This window comes from Anser anser (genome assembly GCF_964211835.1).
Source record: "Anser anser genome assembly, chromosome: W".
Taxonomy (NCBI): domain Eukaryota; kingdom Metazoa; phylum Chordata; class Aves; order Anseriformes; family Anatidae; genus Anser; species Anser anser.
In genome coordinates this window covers 13,468,319-13,487,979 of record NC_139731.1, presented here as the reverse complement: position 1 = coordinate 13,487,979, position 19,661 = coordinate 13,468,319, and the positions used below count along the sequence as shown (strand labels likewise).

The 19,661-nt window shown below is 57.1% G+C and overlaps 1 pseudogene across 1 annotated transcript; it reads right to left on the bottom strand.

The window, feature by feature from the left end:
* Positions 1–7,932: 7,932 nt before the first annotated feature.
* Positions 7,933–12,752, bottom strand: LOC310888798 (PHD finger protein 24-like; annotated as a pseudogene). The gene is made up of 7 exons (XR_014589232.1): positions 12,384–12,752; positions 11,477–11,662; positions 10,884–10,962; positions 10,446–10,648; positions 9,425–9,591; positions 9,210–9,305; positions 7,933–9,074 (listed from the first exon to the last, which is right to left on the bottom strand). The product of XR_014589232.1 is annotated as a PHD finger protein 24-like (transcript).
* Positions 12,753–19,661: the final 6,909 nt, after the last annotated feature.

The window sequence follows — 19,661 nt, the reverse complement described above, 5'->3', positions numbered from 1 at the left end:
TGTTTAATCTGTCCTCGCGCATCGGTGCGAGGATGCCGGCCGCTGCCTCCCCCTGCCAGCACTGCCGGCGGCAGAGCCGGCTGTTCCACGCTGTGCACCCGTGCACCCGTGGGGTGGCATAATGAGCCATGTCCTCGGCTCAACCTGCCGCTTCCTCTCCCGGCAGTGTCTGTGCTGCCAGCTGGGTTATTTATTTTATTTTATTTTATTTTATTTTATTTTATTTTATTTTATTTTATTTTATTTTATTTTATTATTTTTCTCCCTTTCTGCCTCTATTCTCGAGTGGTTCCCAGTTGGTGCTGGCATCCGGCCCCTGCCAGACCTCTCTTCCCAGGCTGACTGCAGCAAGCCCCCCATGGTGAACACCTCAGGCTCCCATGTCAGACACATGGAGGAGATGCGAGTGGCTCTGCGTGGGAGAACTTAGTCTCCTCTGGTGCCCACACCTGTGCCCAGACTCTGGTGGAGCAGCCAAAACCAGACGGCAGAGCACATGGGAGTGGGACGGGAGGGCAACAAGGGTAATGCTGCAGTGTTTTGGGGGGACCCCCAGCAGGGAGGTCAGCCTTGCTGAGGAGCCCAAATGGCATCATACACCCCTGGAGACCCATCTGCACATGGGAAGCATGTGCTGATGTTTGGCTTGGCTCCATTTCAGCTTCCAGCTTTTGATTTGGTGCTTGCTCTGCTTTCCTCAGTAGAAGAGTGCTGTGGCACCTGGTGTTTTCTCCTGTGGATGGTTCCAAGTTAGTTTGTAACCACGGATGTTCCCAGCAGGGATGGGTTATGGCTGGAGGTGGATAGTGTCAGAGCTAGACAAACCCTCTGCATCTATTGGGAGTGTGTCCCTCTCATGCTCTTCCTCTTGTGGATCTGCGGATCTAATCAGTAATTTCCAAATGGAGCTGATTGTGCCAAGATCCTATTAGTTCATCAGGGCACAAAGTGGTGCCCAGTTGACTGCTGTAGGAAGCTTAATACCTCTGTGGTGTTACCAAAGTGTTACCTCTTAAAAAAAAATGACCTGGGGGTTGGCTGCCAAAGGCAGTTTTCTGAAAGAACAGGTTGGCTTGCTTTTATTTTATTCTTGCCTTCATTGCTTCCCAAACCACCTTCCCTGTGATTGCCCCAGCCCGATGGCAGGTGGCTGCTCAGAGATTATTGTGGGATGCAGGTGATGTGCTGGGGACAGAGACTCAGCAGTCCTTGCAGTTTTCAGGGTGTCTTTGGAGCTTTCTGCTTAAGCTGGTCTCCCTGAGTGACCACCACCATGGTATCTGGGCATGTTCACCCTGTCCTGCCTGACAGAGATGCCTCTAGCTCTAGCGGGTGCTTGGCACATGGGTTTTTGCTGGATGTGTTGCCTGCTCCTCAGGGAAAAGGACTTGGATCTTGCCTAGACTGCCTCAAAGGCATCCAACAACCTGCTGTGTGGAGGCCCTGCAGATCCGTGCAGCTGTGGGGCCACATCTGGAGCATGGGGGGGTTAATTCCCAAAGCCATGTCCCGTTACTCAAGGTGGTGGGCTGGGAGGATGCAGCTAAAGGCATCCCAATAAAGCTGCCCATGGTTGTCTCTGGCTGGACATTGCCTGCCTGGCTGCGGGGTTCCTGAGTGCAGTGCCTGTGCTAAGCTGGGGACAAGGCAAAGCCCAGCAGCCTGAAGTGGGTTAAGGTTAAAGAGAACCTTGGCAAACACTGCTCTTCAATTTGTTGAAAGACAGCAAGCGAAGAATCCGAAGTTACAGCGTGGTATGGTTGGGGAGCAAACAAACAGCAGCATCTCTGCCTGACAAAGGGCTGGGAAAATTAATGCTGGAGCAAAACCAACCTCAAGCTAATTCCCCCTGTGCCTCAGCCTTCAATAAGGACAGCAGCACTGAATGCACAGCCCGAAGCAGGGGGGAAGAGTGGGAGGGAGGCGGGGAGGAGAAATTGTTGCTGCTGAAGGGGAACAAAAACTCATTCAATGTGCCCAATGCAGGTTGGCTGTGCTGCCTGTGGCCCTGGGGAGCTGCTGCACACTGGGACGATTGCAGGTCTACTCCTCAGCAAAGTGCCGTCCTTCAAACGGCACTCAACCCCTGGTGGTGCTGCATGACCGGGGAACAGCATGTGCACAGCCTGCGCTGGCATAGGGGGAAAGTGATCTGGATGAATGTAAATCCTCGGGGCTGGTCTCAAATTCTAGATAAGCTCAAGAAAAATGAGGGTGATAAATTGGAAGGAAATGCACCCAGAGAGTACAGGGTGCAGGCTTTGGGTGCTTTTGCTCCCTCCAGGTGCACCCCTCAATGCCTGTGGTGCCAGGTGCTGCATGCCATGCTGGTGCTGCACTGTGGTGCTGGGTGCTGCTGGGAGCCTGCGGGTGAGGGGGCGGGTGGTGGAGATGGGATGTTTTCTCGGGCACTTCCCCAGGCTTAAGGAAAAAAAAAAGAAAAAAAAAAAGGAAGTTATTCTAGGAAAAGAAATGAGCTGAATGCGCTCCCTCTCCCCACGCTTGTCCCGCTCCCAGCTGGAGTTACGTAAGGATGCAGGCAGAGTGGGGTCACACCAGGGGGCAGGTAGGGTGCAGACAGGGAGCAGGCATCTCTCTGCCCCAAATGTGTGCCCTGGGCGCGCTGAACCCCCAGTTCAGAGCTGTGCCCCATGTGTGCACGTGTGCACGTGTTGCACTTGCCCCGGGTTGTGTGAAAGAGCATGCCATGAGCCAGCACATCCCAAAGGAGTGTGCTTGCTAATGTGATAACCCTAGGCCAGACCTTCCAGCTTAGAAATGGAGATTTCAGGTTCTAGGTCACAGTCCCTTGCGGGGGTGTCCTGGCGGGACAGGGTCTGGGCATGCTCTGCTCTGGACCCCTCCAGGAGGAAAAGCACAGCTTGTGCCACGTGTGTATATGTGCATGCATCACATGCCCCGTGGCATTCACACATTGCACATCATGCACATACATGTGCCATGCATGTGCCACACGCCATGCATGTGCCCTGCCAACATGCCACACGTGCTACATGTGCCCAGTCACATTTACATGCCATGCCGGCACACATTGCACAAGTCACATGCGTGTCACAGCGTGAGACCCCAGGAGCCCTGGGACACCTGTCTGCAGTGGTGACTGGAGGGACAGCCTCTGCTCTTTTGGGGATGGCAACGGTGAGTGTCACCCCATTGCAGGGGGTGACCCTGGGGGAGTCCAATGGCATGAGGAAGAGGATGGCTGTGTGCTTTGTGAGCCCCTTGCCCAGGGAAGGAAAGCCCTGTGTCATGGTGGCAGGAGATGGGGGTCAGCTTTGCTGGGGACATGTTCATATGCTCATGCTTGGAGGGTCTCCTCTGACCACGGGGTGAGGGTTTGCTCGCCATGCGTGCTAAGGGGGCATCTCCCTGCTGCGGGTATTTGGGACCAAAACACAGCAGGAGACCTCCATCCCTTGGGAAGCACAGGTGTGAGCATTCAGCCACGTCACAAAGGGGTGGTGGGTGAAATTTGCTCCATCCCCAAATCCCCCTGCCCTGGGATGGGTCTGCAGGGCCTCATGCAAGCACAGGCATGTGCGTGTGCAAACCCCGTTGTGTTTAGGAGCCGGGTGCCGCAGGCGGTGGCTGCAGGGAGGTTTCCTGGGGGGCGAGCGCGTCTGGCGCAGATGCCTGCCTGCGCCCGTGCTGCCTGCACCCACTCGGCTTCCGGGGAGGCCACATCAATGAGGCAAGTTGCTATTTCAGTGCTGCCTCCGGCGAGGCTTCTCCTTTAGGGGCAGGCATGTGTGGGCGCCTGCCTGCGTATGTGCATGGGCTTGTGCCTGCGTGCACGAGTGGGTGGCGAGGGGGCTTTGGGAGAGGTTTTGCCACGTCAGGGAATTCACGCTGGGGTCTGGCGTACCCCCGCCGGCCCTGCTGCCTCTCCTGCCTGGCACCGCATTGTGTAACTGTGCCGCTTCCCATGCCGAGTCTCCGGCCATGTGGAGGGGATACTCTGGCTGCAGACCCTACCTGCAGCCCAGTGACATCCTTCTGGTGTCTCCCCTGCCCTGGTGGATGGAGGGGTTTGCTGCCAGAAAAAGCCTTTGGCAGCCCAAAAATAATAATTAAAAAAAATTGTCTGCTTTCCTTGTTCTCTCATGTACAATCCTCAAAGTGTTTGCTTGGGGAGGTGTAGGGGAGGAATTTGGGGCCCTGACACCACTGAGAGACCTGACTTCTGAAACCTCTTGGGGGTGCTGGAGGAAGGACAGAACTGGGTGATGGAGGAGCACTATGTGGGGGCTGTGCTGTGCTGTGTCTCGGGGTGCCCTGTGCTGAACAGGCTGCGAGTCACAGCCTCCAGCAGAGCACAGGATGCTGGCCGAGCCTACTGACACACTGTGCTCCCCTTGTCCTTGCACCGTGCGGCCCCCCCCCGTGTCCTCGCATGTGGCTGTGCCATGGGAGCAAGCATGCTGGGGACAGAAGGAGGCGGCTGGCAGCCTCCTGCCGTGTCAGAGCCACCTGAGGAGGGGTTCTCAGGGTTGACAGGAGAGAAGGTGGCTTCACTCCCCATGCATCTTGTGGGGAAGGGGAGCCTGCCGCAGGCTGCGGGAGGCTGGGGCTGTCTGGGTTGAGTCCTTGCTTCTAATGCAAAGTGTGTGACCTGGCAGTCACCCACCATGGGCACAACTCTTGCAGTGTCCCTGTTTGGTGGCCATGGTGGTTCCCAGCCCACGTCCCTCTTTCCCTCTCCTTCTCCTGGCCACTGACTCCATCACTCCAGCAGCCCCCTTCCTCCCCACCCAAAGGGTGGCTCCCCGACCTCGGGGAGCAGAGGGCAGCGTCCTCGCCGGGCACTGCTCCTGGCCAGCGGGATGCTGCAGGATTGGCCCTGCATGGGTACAGGATGGGACTCGGGCACGGTGTGTATGGGGAGAAGGAGCATGGGCAGCACTGGGAGACCTGCAGGAGGATGCGATGGGGCAGAGTAGACAGGGGTCTGAGCCATGTTTGGGGCAGGAGGAGAAGGGGGGTTGCAAACACCCCTACAAGATGAGGATGGAAAGGAGCCCCCGCATCCCTTATCTCTGCGTGCTCTGACAGCCATGGCACCAGTGGGGGACTCAGGGTTGGGCTGTCTCTGCTGTCCCCGGGCCCTAGCCCTGGCACAGGAGACAGCAGGGACCTCTCGTCCCCCGCCGCCGCGCCAGGCCGTGTCCCCGTCCCCGGTGGGACAAGCAGGGATGCGCGCAGGTCCCCGAGTGCCACCGTGCGCTCGCGGCGCGGAGCAGGGGCGACACCGTGTGGCCACCTCTCTGCTTGGGGTTGGGGGGTTTCCTATGGCCCCTCGCATCCCACCCCAGCTCCTTCTGCCCCCGGAGGGTCCTGGTCCCTTCTCAGGGTGCTGCTGGGGGGACAGTGGAGCGGAGACACTTGTCCCCTCTTGGCTTGGTCACTCCTGCTCTGGCCTTGGAGGGACGGATGGTGGGGCTGCCAGGGTGGCAGTGCCTCCAGGAGCTGTCACCACTGCTGTCACTGGCACATGCCCAGAGGCACCCCATTTTTCCTCCTGGTGGCCGCTGACCATCCCTTTGGCAGTGATGGGATGAGACTTGGACATCTCACTGTCTTGCCTCAGCGATGACCTGGTGCCACCATGCATGGTGACACTGTCTCAGCCTGCTGGGTCACCTCTGTCTGCCCATGTCTGGACAACTTGCCACACATGTCTCCAGTGTGTGGCTGTCTCTGGTGTGGGGCGCACTGTGGTCACCTTCCCATTGCATCAGACCTGATGGGACCTGGCCATGACCAGGGGAGCCCCGGGGCCATGCCAAGCCTGCAGGTGCCCAAGCTCGGATGAGGGTGCTCTCCTGCACCCCGGGGTGCAAAGCCAAGCACCCATCTTCCCCACAAGCAGAGATTGTTGGGGCAGCTTGGTATCCCTGTGCAGTAGCTGTGCACCCAGCAGAGGGTGCAACCTCCCCGTGCCACTGCAGCAGCTTCCCCTGGGACAGCGGGGACACCCTGGGCTGGGCAGTGAAACCTGGGTGCACAGCGCTGCAGGATGTTGGGACCTTCCACTGGGGCTCTGGGGCTGGGAGAGCCCTCAGTGAGGAAGTGTCTGATGAGGAAGACAGCACCCATGCACGGCACCCTGTGGCAGTGAGGGACCTGTGGACTGCTCTGACATCTCCACTAAAATGAATTTATCACCCTGGGATTTCCTTCTTGGCAGGGTCTGGGCAAGAGGGAGGAGTGGGAGCAGGGTCCGTGGGGCTGGGCTATTCATGTTCCAGCCTTAAATCCCACCAGAGCATCCCCATCCTTTGATCTGGGGTTTGGGACCTGTGATGCTTCACATCAGCATCTGGGAAAGGTTTGCAGACGCATTTCGGAGGCAGGCTGCCCACTGCTGAGGCTTTCTGGGGACAGGAGCACATTCCCCACCATGGCCAGGCTGAGGTCACCAGTCTCAGCTGAGCAGAAGGTGACAGATGCCATGGCAGCACCCTGTGCACTGCCCACCCTGTGCTGGCTGGCTGGGGATTTGCTCAGCTCCCTGGCTGGCGCTGGCTGGGGACCTGCAGCTGCAGCACCACGTGAACGCTGGGCAGCTGGCACAGTGGTGACAGCACAGCCCTGCAGGACGCGGGCCAGCCTGGCCACCTGCATCCCTCCTTAGCAAGCTCCCTGGGGACAGGAGCAGGCCATGTGGCCTGGCAGGGGTGCCAGGCTACAGCAGTGGGGTGGCAGGGGACGATAGGGCTGGGAATGCCTTGTGCCCTGTCCTCAGGCATGGGGAAGGGATGGGAGCAGAGTGGGGCTGGCTCTGCTGTGGCACTGCACAGCTGCAGTGGCAGGGTGGTTTGGGGACAGACCCACATGTCCTGGGGTGTCCCAGGGGTTGGAGAGCAAGGGGGGGGGGGGCAAGCAGGAAAGGGACCCCCCACGCATATCTCACATGTTGTTTCAGAGACCAAACCTGGCCCATGATCTGCTCCCCTACTTGGATCCTGCGGAGTGCTCAGTGTGGATTTGGGGTGCTGGCAGCAGGAGATACACCCTGAGGACCCCCAGGACCTGTTCTCTGCCTCAGCTCTCTGCAGCTCCAACAGCAGTTACCAGCATCTCCTCAGGTGAGTGCAGCATCGCCCACTTGCAGCATCCTGGCTTCAGGTGCCCAACCCACCCACCAGCTCCTCCTTCCACCATCCTCTTCCTCCAGGCGATGGGTGCCTGGATTTTCTCCATGGGGTCGACTGGACAGCACTGCCGTGGTCTGGACTCAACGGCAGCTCCTCCAGCTGGGGAATTGCAGCCATGGGGACAGGCTGCAGGAAAGCCCACCTGGGCAGGCAAGCCTCCTTTGCTAGCAGCCTGGTTCTTGCAGACCAAGTGCCACCAGCAGCTTTCCCTGGGTGCTCCAGGGATGTGGCTAGCACTGGAAGAGCCTCCGGCCATTGGCACCATTCTTAAAACACCTCCAGGGTGCCCTTTGTGTCTCTGTGGGGTTATTTTGGGTTTCCCAGTGTTGCTGCAAACAGCCTGTTCTCAGCACCCAACATTGACCGCTGCTCAGGGCTCTCCCTTTGCCTGCTCACAGCATCCAGCACCTCTGTGGACAAGGAGCACCCTCATCCCAATGCACAGGCTTTCCTCCCGTGGCAGGGCTGGGAATGCACTCATGAGAGAGAGATGGAAGAGTGGGGACAGGGCTGATGTCTCTCTCCAGGCACAAGCTCCTCCATCCATCACTGCTGTGGGACTCTTGGGGACACGAGGTCCAGCCTGCCTGATGGGACAGTGAACCTGAGCCCAAGGCAGGATGTTCAACACATCAGGCAGCAGTGGGGTCCCCAAAAAACTCCCAGGGAGAAGGCAGGTGGGCACCACTTGGCATCTGTGGCTGTGGCGTGTGCCTCGTACAATCGGCAGCCAGAGGGTGGCTGGACACAGCTGTTTAATGGACACTTCCCAGTACAGTGTGGAGGCTGTGATGCCCCATCCCTGGCTGCTTGCTCATTCCAGCCATGGCTCTAGCCCACCCGTGCCCCACCTCAGACCCGGCACCTGAAATGCCCCCGTGGCACTGGCGCATCTCCTGGCCTCACATATAACCTGAAACTCTGAGATTGTCTCACAGCTTGAAAGGGAGGGAGTCCCTGAAGTGGGGAGCAGTGCACTGGCTTGGGCAGGGGGAGCCGAGGGGGATGGTGCCTCCATTGCCTGAGCTGGGGAGGTGGCGGTGAGGCCATGGTGGTGGCACATCCCTGCCAGGTGGGAGCCACCACACGGTTGTGGGTGTGGGTTGGAGGGGCCTGGCCTCCATCCCTGGTGCGCATGGGGTGAGGTTTGCAGGGGATCCTGCTCCTCTGTGCCTTCCCTCCTGCCTCGTGGCCTCTTTCTTTGCCCCTGCCCTATGAAGCCTCCTCCTTGCGGACGGAGGATGGAGCAACCCATCCCCTTGTGCGCTCCCAAGTTGTGGCTGCAGGAGGTGGGCGGCAGCTCCCAGGCTGCTGGTGGCTGCCCTGGGGGCCCCAGGGATATGAGCATGGTGGGGTGGGGATGGCCTCCCCGCAGTGGGGAGCCTCTGCACCCCAGGGCCTCCAGGGACAGAGGCCTCCTGCTGAGGGGGCCTCCGGGGCACCAAGGTACCATCCTGCTTCTCCCCAGCCAATCAGAGCTCTCCAGGACTGCACCTGCTCAGGCCTCTCTCAGCCAATCACAGCCCACCACCCATCCTTTTCGGGCACCTCCCAGCCAATCTGACGTGGAGGCAGGGGGAAAAGCAGAGCGGCGTCTTCCCCGCCAGCCAATCAGCATCTGGCTCCCCACCGGCAGGCAGTGGGGAGCCACGCGGGATTGGCAGGCAGGGTGAAGGGGGCAGGGCTTCCCTCAGCCAATGGGATATGTGGGGCAGGTCACCATGACAACGGGGCTCCCCCCATGGGGAAGGCATCGTCAGCCAAGATGGTGCCGGGGTGGGCGGGCAGGCAGGAGGGGGCTAGGCTGGTGGCTGCAGGTGGACAGCAGCGCTGTTGGGGCAGGCGGCCAGGATGTAGGCGACGTTCTCCCGCAAGAAGCTGGACCAGTTGACGCACCTGCAGGGATGATGCTGTCACACCGCCACCCCCTGGAGCCCCCAATGGGGAGGGCTTCGGGATGCCCACCCCACTGCCCCTCCACTCCCTTCTCCAAGACGGGGTGCACGCCGCCCTCCAGAGCGGCCACCTCACCTGGCCTCCTCCTGCTCCACAGCCAGCAGGGTCTTCTCCTGGCTCTTGCTGCTGCTGGCAGGGCTGCTCTCTGACATGGGCCCCACATGGCTGATGCTGCAGGAAAGCAGGGCGCTGTTCATCCCCGTGGCCGGCGGGGAGCGGGTGTACGGTGCGAGGGAAGGGCTGCAGCCTTTTTCCACACCGAGGTTGCCCCTCTGTGGGCATCTCCGTACCTGACGTTGCAGGACGGCGTCTCCTTCTGGTGTTTGCGGAACCAGGCGTGCCGGGTCTTGTGGCACTCGTTCTCCCCAATGAAGCCATCGCTGTCCTGGTCCAGCGCTGGGAAGGCCACGCATGCCCACTCACACTCCTTGGCCGTCAGCAGCCGCAGAAGGGAGTTCTGGGGTCGGAGAGGGGAACAAGGAGCACTCATGCCAGGTTTGGGGACCCCCTTCACCAGCCGGGGAAGATCTGGGCAAAGCTGCAGGGTCATGAGCAAGTTGCAATGGATGCCCCAGCCCTGGCACTTGTACTGGGTCGGGTTGGGATGTTAACTTTCCCTGCAGCAGCCCATACAGTGCTGTGCTCTGCACTTGTAGCTAAAACAGCAGTGGTATCACACCAGTGTTGTGTCTGCTGCTGAGCAGTGCTGGCACAGCATCAGGACTCTCTCTAACTCCCCTAGGGGTGGGCAAAGATGTGAGAAAAGAAACATCACCAGGGCAGCTGACCTAAACCAACCAAAGGGATATTCCATACCATATGATGTCACACTCAGCAATAAAAGGTGGAAAAAGGAGGAAGAGGGGAGGGGTGGGCTCTCGTTGGGAAAACGTCTGTCCTCCTCCCGAACACCGGCTACGTGCGTTGAGGCCCTGCTTCAAGGACGTGGTCAAGCATCGCTCATTTGTGGGAAGTAGAGAGTAATTTCTTTCCTCTGCACTTCCACATAGCCTTTACTTGTTTTGTTTAGTTTTCCCTTTCCCCCTCCCTTTTCCCCTTTCCTTTTTTTTCCCCCTTTAGTTAAATTGTTAATTATTTAGTTAAATTGTTTAGTTAAATTGTTTAATTAATAATAATCTTTCCTTAATAATTATTTTTTTTCTCCCCTTTAATTAAATCATCCTTATCTCAACCCGTGAGTTGTTCTTTCCTTTACTTCTTCCCCTCCTCATCTAAGGAGGGGGAGTGAGAGAGCGGTTGTGGTATTCAGCTGCCTAGCACGGTAAAACCACCACAGCACCGCAGCCATACCTGCGGCAGGAGTTTCTGCAGCAGCTGGATAGACTCGTGGGAGAGGAAATCCAGCCACTTGATTTGCCCCTTCTTGTTGGGGTCCAGGGCAGAGAACTGCAGGGTGGCCCGCTCCTCCTGTGCCTCCCCCATGGGCCGCTCAAACTGCTGCTTGTGCACCAGGTGCTTGTAGTGCAGGAAGTCATCCAGCATCAGGCAGGTCTCTGTGGGGGAAGATTTGGGGCATCCCTTTCACCAGCCTTTCCCCGGGCATCTGGGAGTGCCATGAATCCCTCTCACCTCCCCTGCTTCCTCGACTGCGACGGGGGACCCAAGGCTGCCACCCTTAGCAGAGCTCTTACCTTCTGATGGTCAGGGTAGCGGTGACACCCTCAGCCCAAGGGCTGCATGAGGGGTGAGTGAGGGCTCAGCCCATCCTGCCACGGGGAGGGTCTGCACCTGGAATGATCTTGCACTGCCGCAAAGTCTCCATCAGGCTGTACATCTCCTCCTCCATCAACAGGAGATTGAGGTTGTCCTAGAGGGTGAAGACGGGGGTGGGCGTTAGCATATGACCACTGTGGGGAGGTGGGGAGGGGTCAGTGTCATAGAATCACAGAATAGTTTGGGTTGGAAGGGACCTTAAAGATCATCTAGCTCCAACCCCCTTGCCATGGGCAGGACACCTCCCACCAGCCCAGGTTGCCCAAAGCCCCATCCAGCCTGGCCTTGGGATGGGGCATCCACAGCTTCTCTGGGCAGCCTGTGCCAATAACTCACCACCCTCAGAATAAAGAATTTCTTCCTTATATCTAATCTAAATCTCCCCTCTTTTAGTTTAAAGCCATTCCCCCTTGTCCTATCACTCCAGCCCCTGACAAAGAGTCCCTCCCCAGCTTTCCTGTAGCCCCCTTTAGTTACTGGAAGACATTCTAGTCCCCTGGTAGCTCCCTGTCAGGGTGGATGGCAGGAGCCGAGGAGCAGCAAGAGCCCCAGCACCCTGGAGCAGGCCATGACATGGGACTCTGCTGGTGTTCATTATGGGCACTCACGCAGTAGTAGCAGCTCCATCCAGTCTCGGTGTGTGCAGTCTCCATCACCTCCACAGCACTGTTGTTCTGCAGGTAGCCCATGCGGCGCAGGCAGCCATCGTGGTACACCCGGCTGCAGATGCGGCAGGGGAAGAGGCTCTCGGCTGTCCACACCTCGCAGATCTCACACATCTCATCACTGAGGATCTGCGGAGCGATGGGCAGCTACGGCTCAGCACCCTGCTCAGAGAGGCAGCGTGGGTGCTCCCCAACGTGGGGGCACCACATCACAGGTGGGGATGGGTGTAGGGGTGTCAAGGGGATGGGAGGGCAGGTTTTTGAGGTGGTGACACAGTCAACAGGTGGGTGGTGGGGTCATGGCTGGCTTGCTGGCCAGGTAGGGTTAATGGTGTAGGTATGGGTCCATAGGAAGAATGGATATGGCTGTAGGGCCATATGTATGGATGGACTGTGTCCATGCATAGTCCATCCACTGCTGGCTGGACTATAGGGCTGTGGGTGTGGGTGGATGGAAGTTTTGATCTGTGGGTTGGCTGGTTGTAGGCATGGACAGAGAAGCTGCAAGGTTGTAGGTTTGCTGGGATGTGTGCCTGTAGTTGTGGGTGGATGGTTGGGTAGGGTTGCAGGTGTGGTTGGGCTGTAGGATCACAGGTGTGCATGGATAAGCTATGGGGTTGTAGATCAGCTGGGCCGTGAGGGTTGTAGGTGTGGATGGTCAGGCTGGTCCATAGGGCTTGCATGGACAAACATGCAGAGCAATGCTCCTGCCTCCAGCCTCTGGAGGCACACAGCCAACACCGAGGAGGCTGTCACTGCCTGGTGGGCACCGTGGATGCTTGCAGACCCCCTGCGTGTCTCCAGCCCTGGCCTCCTCCCTCCTACCCCTGCCCCATGCTCAGCTGCTCACCTGCTCCTGCTGCTCCAAGCTGATGTCCAGTGGCTCGTCATCATGCAGCTCCCGCTGTGGCCGGATGAAGGCGGGTGGCGTGAGCCTGTTGGCTCGGTCAAACTCCTCCGGCTCCACACCCCGGCCGTCCTGCAGCCGCTCCCACGCGGCCTTGCTGGCGCTGCCCTCCTCTGGCTGTGAGGGCCCCATGGGCACTTCCTCCTCTCCCTCTTGCACTGTCTGCTCCAGCGTCCCTCAGCGCATGCCCCCAGCCTCCGCCCGCTGCCGCGCTGCTGGCTGCTCCTGCAGCCCGTCTTTGAAGGCTGACATGGCCAAGCTGACCTTCTGCACCTTCTCCACTGTCTGCCGCCTTGACATCAGCACCCCCATGGCTCTGCAAGGGGGGGGGGAAGGTGCAATGCTGCATGCAACTGCTGCACCATCGAGCCAAGTCCCTGGCTCCAAAAACGTGTCCAGATGGCTGTGTGCCAGCCACGCAGGGAGCAGTGGTGCAGTGGTGGCTGTGGGGAGATGGACCCAAACCCATGTGGAGACCTGGCTATGGAGGGTCTGAGTGTTGAGGGCATGCTGCCTCACCCATCCCCGCTCTGCAGGCTCCAGCTTAACAAGAAATGCTTCCAGGCCCTTCCCACACCAGGCCAGTGGACCCCAGAGGGCTGGGGCCAGCTGTGACCCTGCCCCTTTCTTGCACCCACATGAGAAAACCTCTTTGATCAGCCAAGGGTGAGATGTGTCCTCCCAGCAGTTCTGCTCAGGGCTAGGGCATGGCAGAGCTGGTGCTGGTTCTCCTACCTTCCCTCAATTTCTCTTCACCCCCAGGTCCGTCTAGCTCACAAGCTCGTGTATGTGTGTGCTGCTGTGGCTGGGCTGTGGGAAAGCTGTGAGGGTGCAGGAGGGAAGGGGAGCAGTGCATGGACCTGGGATGCACAGAAGCCAAGAAGGGACTTTGGGTGCAGGGCCAAGGGAAGATGGGTTTGGGGTAAAATGGGGAGCGCAACAGCAAACAGGTTGGGCTCTGTCTCAGTGCGGGTAGACATGATCCCAGGCTGCAGAAGGGCTGAAGATGGGGTGGGCTGAGACCAGGGAGAAGGAGGATTTCCTCTCTAGCAGTGTGGGGCATAGCATCACCCAGCGTGGGTCCCAACACTGCTCCATGCCCAGCTGGGGTTGCATTGTGGAAGATGCTGCAGCAAAGAGGAGCTCCCAGCCTGCACCCAGGGACAAGCTGGTGGCACTTGGTGACTGCGAGGTGGGGAGGCATCGATGCAGCCATCTCCCAGCCCCTCTAGCATCGTGGCGTGACAGGAGGCAGGGAAGTCCCCGGGGGAGTGGGATTAATTAGCACCACAAATGATCACACAGGGATTTCGTAGCTGCAGGAGGCCCCAGTGCTGTGGGCACTGCTGCAGCAAGGAGCCTTGGCATGGTAATTACAGCTGCCCCACATCAGAGCAGGGTGTGTGGGCAGACAGCGGCTGTGGGTGGCAGCTGCTCTGTGCCAGAGCAGCCACGCAGCAGATGCACGACCTAGATGCTCATACCTAGCCAGCCCCTGCCGCGCCAGCCCTGTTCATGTGCATGCACACACACATGGGCATGCAAACCCAAACACCACTGCGTACACTCGCACGCATGCGACTTCCCGGCCCCCCACCTGTGGGACCATCTGCGCGCACATGCCCACACGCGGCGCTGGGTGCCCAACACGTGGGCCCCATCAAACGTGAGGGGGTACAGGCGTGTGCCCCCCTGGGAGCCATGCTGCGGGCTTGGCACTCATTTTGGCAGTGTGAAGGTGTGGGCAGGGGTATTTGCACTCCGGGTCCCCGCACCCAGCTTGGGGTGGGCTGGCACCTGGCGCAGCTGCCCGCACTTTGCAAAGGTGGGAGCGGGGATGAGCTGGAGGCACGTGTCCAAGCCACCGCAGCAGCATTGCTGCAGCTGTGCCAGCGGGAGGGAACTGGGTGTCTCTGCCTCCTCGCAGCATGGCCACCCCCCGCCTGGGTGGATCAGGAGCCCATTAGCCATGGGTAGGTTCAGCATTTTTCTGGGCAGCATTGCAGCTCTGCCTGTAAGCTGCTGAGGTGGGGGGCACAGCAGGTAGAACTCCCCCAACCTCAAGAGCTGCCTTTGCAGGTCTCTGTGTCACTGAGGGTCCCCAGATCTTGGCCTGATCCTGGCCTCACCCTGCCCAAGGAAGCGGGGAGGAGAGGCTGCAGAGGGGCTGGGCTCATGGAGAAGAGCCAAAAGAGAGGAGAGCCTCAGCTCACCGTGCACCAGTCTCCTCAGTAGCTGCACTGGTGCTCCTGATCCCCAGCATGGGCTCACAGCATGGCAGTAGACATGGAGGGTCCCAGCCCACCTCCCTGCCTCCAGCCCCTGGTGACAGCCCTCTCCCAAGGCCACCTTGCGTGCCTCCTGTCACCAGCTGCTGTGTGGCTGGCATTGAGTCTAGAGGCTGGACCCCTTGCAATCTGCTTTTGCCCCTCTCTGGGGTTTTTGCCCCTCTCCCTCATCCTGGCACAGGATGCTTGCACATCTAGGGGCTGAACGGCTTCACCCCTATCTCCATCATCCAGCTAGACCCAGGCCCAAAGCTCCCCAGATACCTCAGTGCTGCATTGCTCTCCCCAGAACCCCCCAGGATGTGCCGGGGGGAACATCACCCCCATACAGAGCCTCACCCCAGCTTGGGGCTCCATGGTCTAGCTGCTGGTCTGGCTGTAAGGCTCTGGATGTCCCCTCCTCTCCTGGTGGTCTCTGGATGCAGGGGGATCAGAGGCACCCCTGCCCATAGCAGCCCAGCTTCCTGCTGCCCCCACGATGGCTGCATCCTGCCCGCCACATCCTGTGTCCCCAAGGGAATCCAGCTCCATTTGCTATTAACAGCTGCCCTTCAAGGCGCCTGATGGTCTGGGATCCAGTGTCACCACCCTGCTCACCTTGGCACAAATACGGGGCCTATTTTTAGGTTGCCCCCATCAACAAGATAAATCTGGGACAGAGCTGGCTGCAAACGCCCGGCTTCACCAAGCTCTACCGGGGGCTATCACAGTGGTCGTGGGCATCTTCCCCTCTTCCCTTGCCTTACCCTGGTCATCTACATCCTGCCTCATTCCCCTGGGCTGCACCGCTTCTCTGTGTTCTTCTGATGGGAAATGCTCCTTGCTGCTTCATCCCTGGAGCAAAACACAGCCAGGAAGCACTTCATCCTCCTAGCATCAGTGGCTCATTCTTCCCAGCCCCACGGGGCTCTCTGAGTGGGGAAACTGAGGCACGGTTGGGATGGGGCTGCTGGCCAGCATGGAGGCACCTGTGCCTTGTGATGGGGGTGCCAGCATCAGCTGTATGCAGGGGTGAGAGTGGCAGTGGGTGGGTGACAGTGTGGGTGGGTGCAGCACGGGTGGGTGTGGCACAGCGCGGTGTGGGCGTTGTGGCTGGGAGCATGGGATGGATGCTCCAGGGAATGACTGCGGGTGGATGTGTTGTGGTGCAGCTGGGAGCATGGGGTGGGTGTTACGGCCTGGCGGGGGGATCAGTGGTGGCTGTGGGTGCTGGGGGGCTGTGAGAAACAAAGCTGTGTTTTTTCAGTAGAAGGTGTTTTTGCAGTGGAAAGTTCCACTGACCTTGCATATTCAAAAGTGATTGTGCAGCATAGCAGTGGGGAGTATGTTAAGCAGATAAGGGGAAGGTCCCACTGTCCCAAAATAAGGAGGATAGCTAAGAAAAACAGGATGAGCAGTACGAAATCAGTAAAAACAAGAAGGGAAAAAAAAGGAAAAGAAGAAATTAATGGTTGGTCAAATCAAATTGTACATATATGGTATAGAAGTGCATTGAGTAGGTTGTGAACCTGTAGTACTCAGCCAATGAGGAAACAGGGGAGAAATCAGGTGTCGGGTAATAGGGAATATAAGGTTATGATAAACTTTTACTGTGTGCTCCTGCTTGCAGGACGCCCGCCATTGCAATCGCGAATAAAATAGCTTCACAGAAGGTCCTGTCTGAAGAAAATTATTGAGATTTTTCTCACAGGGCTGCTGCAGGGGCTGTGGGTATGGCATGGGTGCAGGCTTTGGGTGGGGGGTGGGATGTTGCAGCATCTCTTTGGGCAAAACAAGGGCTAGCGGGTGCTTGGTCTGGTGCAGCCACGAGCAGGGTCCTTGGTACACCTTGTACCCATCCTCTAGGGGATACAGCAGGGGTTTATCAGGAGCAGGACACCCTCTCCCCCCTCCCAGCTCCCGGCTGTTGAGGAAAGATGCACCTGCCTCCCGTACCCCATGCTGGCTCCCTTGGGCCAGGCCAGTTCCCTGCCCTCACAAGGCTTTTTGTGATTTTACCCCCAGCACTGTGCCTGTGAGAGTCCTGGGGCCGCTGCCCTGGGGGGGGCAGAATTAGGGATGGGGTGCCAATGGGGTGGTGACACCCTGGGGACCCCAGGACCCACGGCAGCTTGGCCTGAAGGGCACTGAGCAGAGCTGGGAGGAGCTAACACAGCTCTGGCACAGCCCTGCCCGCTGCTGCCTGCCAGGGCACCCTGCATCCCACCCCCCTGACTGGGACAGAGAGGGGGTCCCCAGAGGGTTCCAGCAGCACCCCCTTGTCCCCTCTCCTTGTCGGATGGCACGTGCTGGGACCAGGGCGCTGCTGGGGCTGCTGCTGGGAGGTGACCCCGTTGCAGCGGAACAGAGGGGTTGGTGACATCCGAAGTTGGTGGTACCCTCCCTGTTATAAATTACTCTTTTAGCCAGAAAGAATTAGTTTATTGAGTAAGCGATCAGCAAGCAAAACAGCGCTGGGCGACCGGGGAGTCCATGCTCCTCCAAACAGCACGCCCTCCCCCTTTCACAGTCCCTTTTATCACCGAGGTCTTCCGGGGTTACGTAACCCCCTTCCTGGTACTGCAGCTTCGTCGATTGTTGCTAGGGGGTCGTCTCTGTCCCTCTGGTGGTCGCGCGGATGAAGGCAGTAGTCTTCCTCTGCTTGGTATGTGGTGTTTTCCCCTCCTTAACTGGTCATGTTGGTTTGTCTTAAGATAGGACAGTGGGTTATCACTTTTGCAATTATAGTATTTACACAAAGTTCTCTCAACTTTCCGTCCGAGACAGCAACAGGCAGGGAGCCTCAAGGTCCTTACAGCCACCTGGCGACTCCCTTTGTTCCTTCTTAATATAGCCATGGGAAATAATGAACAAACATGCCTCATACACCACAATCCCTCCTTTTTCTTTTAGTTAGTTATTTTGTTCATTAATTCCTGGTATGCCTGTCTGCTGAGCATTAGAGATTCAGCATCCTCATTCGTGGTTATAGGTTCATATTTAGCACGGATATGCATCAAATGCACTGCCTCTAAACGGCTTTTTTAGAATCGCAATTACTCAATTAAGAATACATGGTCCAAAAGTTAGCCCCAACACTAATAACAACAAAGGTCCTGCTATTGTCGACAGTAAAGTTGTAAGCCAGGGTGAATAATTAAACCAAGATTCGTACCAATTCTGCCTAGCTTCATTTTCTCACTTTCTTTTTTCTAATCCTTCTCTGAGCTTCATCATTGTATCCCTCACTACTCCAGTGTGGTCTGAATATACAGAGCATTCTTCTTTCAAGGCGGCACGTAATCCACCATGTTGTAAAAACATCAGATCTAATCCTCTACGATTTTGCAAAACAACTTCCGATAGTGACCGTACCGATTTTTCCAGGGCAGTAATTGACTGTTCAACTCGAGTTAAGTCTTCATCTACAGCCACACGTAGGGAGGTGAACTCCTGGCTTTGTCTGACCAGAGAGGCAACTCTCTCAGTGCCCACCCCGGTGCCTTCCAGAATTATCAACGTTACCAATGTTATAGCCATGATTGGTTCTCTGCTACTGTGTGTCGTGTATATACGTACTCTTCAGAATGGTATAGAATTCTTGGTATAATTATCACCTGTATACAGAAATCTTGAGATACATTAAAGAGTTCAAGTGATAAACAAGGGGTAACACCTATCGATGAGCAGACCCATCTAGCGTTGTTTGCGGGTATTAACCACCTTTGTCTACTTCCTGGTGTAACCTTCTCCGTAATACCGCATAGATGGAGCTTCTCACTAGGGATTGTACCTACACACCTGCCATTCCCAGTTACTTCCGTCAATGTTATTCCTACATCCCTTCCCCAATTGCATTGTGGAGGGTTGGGGTTACTTGAATGGGTGGCCTCTCCCAGATCCCCAATGGCATCGTAATATGGAGGCCTTATATCAAGACATAACCAGCAAGGTCTAGGTATGTTTGGATTTGTTTGATTCAATAAGTAATAACTAGCATCCATGATTCTCCACATGTTATTCTCAGTCATCCCTTCACTTTTAATTTCATATTTTTGACCCACTGATTTATTAATGACCTTTAGTGGTTTTGGGCTATTAGAAGTTTGTATTCCAAAAGCTTGTGTAGGTTGAATTCTTAAAACACTCCCTGACAGTTCTTGGTTTGGTCCCACCCGTTGGGGGTTCTTATATATTATCCCTCCCCTATCAGCTCCAGATTCATGAAACCTGATTCCCCAACGTTGTCCTAGGGTCCATCTTTGATCCCCCGGTTGGGTTACATTGATGTATATGAATTTGCAATCTGACCTGGAGTACTGTGGACCCCCACCAGAGAGGGTGGTGTAATGCTGTAGTTCGCCCTTATGGCTACATCCTGGTGGCCCGTACCCCACCTTCAAATATCTGTCTGCTCCAGCTCCGGGATTCCAGTCTGTGGCGATAGTCTCACAATCCCAATAAGCACAAAAGTATTCATGTGGATAATTACAGTACGGTCTTCCTGGGTTAGAACTTGGGCACATATAGAAGCTCAATTGACCAGAACGCGTTTGCTATGTTTTTGCCCCATGTCACAAGGTCACACAGTAAGACCCTAAAGCTAGGGCCCCCAGCGGTGGTTATTTGCTGCACAACATGGTGATCTTCCCATCTAATTAGGCTCCAAATAAAAGGTCTATGAGGGTGCGCAGACCCAGGAACAGTGAAAACAATTGCACCTATTACTATGTATCGCAAAAAGTGGCTAGGGCTCATTTTCTGGAGTTTTTTTTTTTTTATTTTTTTACCTGGCCACACAGTTCCCCACTGTTTCACTCTCTGCCTAGCTTGTCAGTTCGGTTGCAGCGAACTACAAGGTGCAGGTTCTTCTCGGCAGCAGTAGTGTTCTTCAGGGGAGTTTCTCGGGTAGCCGCGACCTCTCGACCTGTCACCGATCACACAGAGTCCCCCT